The following is a 3908-nucleotide window of genomic DNA, read 5'->3' on the forward strand; positions in this document are numbered from 1 at the left end:
TGTTAAAAGGTGAAATTTTGTTGGGGGGGGGGGGGGGAAGCTTTTGGCTTCTCTCCTGAGGCTACAAGAGGGCGCCTCGAACAAAATATTATGCACGTTTCTTCAAAGCATAATAAAATAACATGACTATCTTTGAAAAAAGTGCATAATGTTTAAAATAAGGGTTATAAACCTTATATAATTAGAAACAAAACAGAATCATGCATAGTTTAATACAAAGGACCGAAAACCAATCACAGAGTACTTTCTTCATTTAAAAACATGAGATGCAGTGGGATGGGGAAACCCTGCCATAAAGTCTTGAGACATGTTTTTAAAAAGTTGAATTACACATTAATTTTACATGGCTTTCTAAACATGCAAACATCTAAACAACTCTTGTGCGAGACGCGAGTGCAACTGTGATAGATGTCTCTCTAGAAAATGTGATAAATATGCGGTCTGTGTGAATGGTTTGGTTTCGGTTTTGACAAACAACATCATCTCCACATTGATGTTCTTTTTCCCCCGCAATATTTTGAATGAACAACATAGTAGCACCGCATCTACTAGGTTCAACTGGATAGACTAACAAAAAAATTAAAATGCAACGACACTTACATCGTCATCGCATCTCGTGCGCCACTGATAAGGCTGTCTGACGCACACCTAAAATTCGAATGCAACGTTTTTGCATTTGAATGTGGATTTTTATTTTAAATTCGACGAATATTCGAAATTCTGATTAGGGTTTGACAGCCCTAATACAGAGTAACAGCTCTTTATAAGCCGTTGATATGTACGGACTCCTATAATGACATATTGCACCTGTAATGCTAAATATTATAGGCATTTATTGATCAATGGCTTTGCAAAAACCTTGATGTTTTTTTATACCGAGGTGGCCAACATTGGTCCTGGAGAGCCACAGTCCTGCAGAGTTTTGCTCCAACCTTGATTCAAAAAGTAATCTGCCTGTACCTTTCTAGTAACCCTTAGACCTTGATTAGCTTGTTCAGGTGTGTTTGATTAGGGTTGGAGCTGAAGCCTGCCGTTGGCCACCCGTTTTAATAATAATAATAATAATAATTAATTACATTTATATAGTGCTTTTCTAGGTACTCAAAGCGCTTTACATTGTCAGGGGGTATCTCCTCATCCACCACCAGTGTGCAGCATCCACCTGGTTTTATACCATCACACAGAGAAGAAGACTGAAACCATGCATAAACAGTGCAGCCATTGCATGACCATTAGATTTGAAGAAACACCATTATTTTCACTTCATTGCATCTTACAGACTGAATAAAACTATGCTGCACTGGACCTAAACCCAGGGATTTTATCCCCGTTACCACGTGCCATTGAGGTTCACATTGTACCAAAAAAAAAAAAAAAGGAGCAGCATTATATGTCATCAGACATTTCATTCCATAACAATAGGTTCCACATCTACAGCTCAGCACCTTGGCTCGTTGGGCAGTGACACTTCATGTGCTGTGACCAAAGGATGGCATAATTCAGCCCCGGGACTGTGAGGTGTGCAGATTTATGGCATGTAATGTGACGTGTCAAGGGTGCAGTGGATGCACAGTGTGAGGTTTGAGTTCAGGGTGAGGTCACAGCGCTGGCACATGCAGAGAGCTGCTCTGCAGTCCACTCATTAAAACATAATGACATAACACTCTCCCTGAACACAATGGGAACACTAGCCTCACTTTTGTATTCGCCTATGATGACACACAGGCTACATTATTGTTTTATTTAATTTAACTGGCTTTCTGGACTTTTTGATTTAAAAACACAGCAAAGAGAGAAAAGCTGAAGAAGAAAGCCAAATTTGAACCTTTGCTCCCTTGAGCAACAGCTCTTTTTATATGTGATGCATGTGTGCTAGTCAAAATTATTTGGTCCTTACTATGTTAATTTGGGATATTCCCAATCATGGTACACATACTTCCATTTAAACCTACTACTACTACTATATTTGAAGTGAATATATTCCTTAACAACAACTGAATTCAATTATTTGTTGCAATTATTTGCATGACAATTGTCAGCCAAAAATGTAAACAAATTTTATTTAACATTATTTGTAAAAAAAAACAACAAACATGCTTTTTGAGTGTGTTAAAATCCCTATAAATCACACAGCTATTAAACAAATAAATGAATAAATAAATACATTATTTGAGAACAACAGTCTTAGGAATGTTTTGCAGCTCAGACTTTCTGACACACGGCCTCTGGCTTTCGTGTGCATGTCAGCATGTATTTGGTAGTGGACCTGGAGTTTTCCCAGACAATGCTGAGCACATCTGAGCAGATATAATAACTATTGAGTGAGCGTTTCTCTGTCTGCTTACGTAACAGTCACAGAGTGGCTGTTTTGGCCTGGAGACAGGCAGCCCCGAACTGCTCTTCTATGGCTCTCGCTAGAGTGTGGAGACACTTATTTACCCTTTTCACCTTGTAGTCATACACCTATAGTGAACCAGCATGTTTTTACAGCTCTGTATGTACACGCAGCACTTTATGTTGTGGTCTAACCGGTATTTAACTACCAGTATATATCCTCACGTGTACACTTAAAAACTTGTCTGGAGGTAAAACTTGTGAAAGCTAAACTGTTTTTCTCATTGGCAAGAGACTAGGTCCTGTTGGCCACAGGTTGGGAACAGGAGGAAAGGACCACCATGGGAAAACAAGACGTGATGGTTTCTAAAGGGCAGGTGTAAAAGTCTGAGTCCATAATGCTTCTAAGGCCATGTCGGCTTTTCCACATGAATTACTTAAAAATAAAATAAAATAAAATAAAAATCTTGCAAAAGGACTTACCTGCTATTCAAACACAATAGTGCATCCAAGACTAGCTACTGCCTATGTCCCTATCTCTAACTTATAAACAGTCATCATCCTGTTCCCTTCCTCCTCTTTCTGTGACCATAGCAACCAATAGTGCAAATAAGTGCATTACTGCTGAGTTTCAGTTGCAAACTGTTAAAAGCCTCTGTATTTACTCGTTTATTGAACCATTTACATTTTTGTGGAAACCGTTCTATTTGATGATGATGAACAGAAAAATCAAAACGCATTTATGGTGTGAGATGCTGAAAATCTCATGTGACAAAAAAGAAAATCTTTCTAGACTTTTTATATATATACACACACATATATATATATATACACACACACATGAATAAAAATGTATATTTACTTGACCATTAAAAATTTTGTCATCAATTAGATTTATTAATGTTTTTTTATTATGCTAACAAAGGCCTAATTTATTCAATGAAAAATGCACTGAAAATAGTAATATTATGAAATATTATTACAATAATAAACATATTTCAGTTTTATTTAAAAATATTATTTATACCTGTAATGCAAAGCTGTATTTTCAGCATCATTACTCCAGTCTTCAGTGTCATATAATTTTTCAATTCATTCTAATATGCTGATTTGCTGCTCAAGAAGCATTTATTATTATTAATATGATCAATGTTGGAAAACAATAGTTTTTCAGGATTCTTTGATGAATAGAAAGTTTAAAAGAACAACATTTATTTGAAATAGAAATGGTTTGTCTTCACCGTTGATCAATTTAATGCATCTTTGCTGGATAAAATTTTTTCTTTTTTTCTCTTGCTGAATAAAATACCCCAAAACTTTTGAATGGTATTGTAATTTTAGACCATTTTTTATGGCAACATCATATTCTAATTATATATTCTGACTGTTACATAGTTTACTGTCTACAGGTGCATCTCAATAAATTAGAATGTCGTGGAAAAGTTCATTTATTTCAGTAATTCAACTCAAATTGTGAAACTCGTGTATTAAATAAATGCAATGCACACAGACTGAAGTAGTTTAAGTCTTTGGTTCTTTTAATTGTGATGATTTTGGCTCACATTTAACAAAAA

The 3908-nt window shown here is 35.8% G+C and overlaps 1 protein-coding gene across 2 annotated transcripts in view; it reads right to left on the bottom strand.

Annotated features, from left to right (window-relative positions):
- The window catches only part of LOC107550312 (probable G-protein coupled receptor 146), a 13120-nt gene that overhangs the window by 3396 nt on the left and 5816 nt on the right, over positions 1-3908 (bottom strand). The window lies entirely within an intron of this gene.

The sequence above is a fragment of the Sinocyclocheilus grahami genome, unplaced genomic scaffold (assembly GCF_001515645.1).
Source record: "Sinocyclocheilus grahami isolate Dianchi unplaced genomic scaffold, SAMN03320097.WGS_v1.1 scaffold395.1, whole genome shotgun sequence".
Taxonomy (NCBI): domain Eukaryota; kingdom Metazoa; phylum Chordata; class Actinopteri; order Cypriniformes; family Cyprinidae; genus Sinocyclocheilus; species Sinocyclocheilus grahami.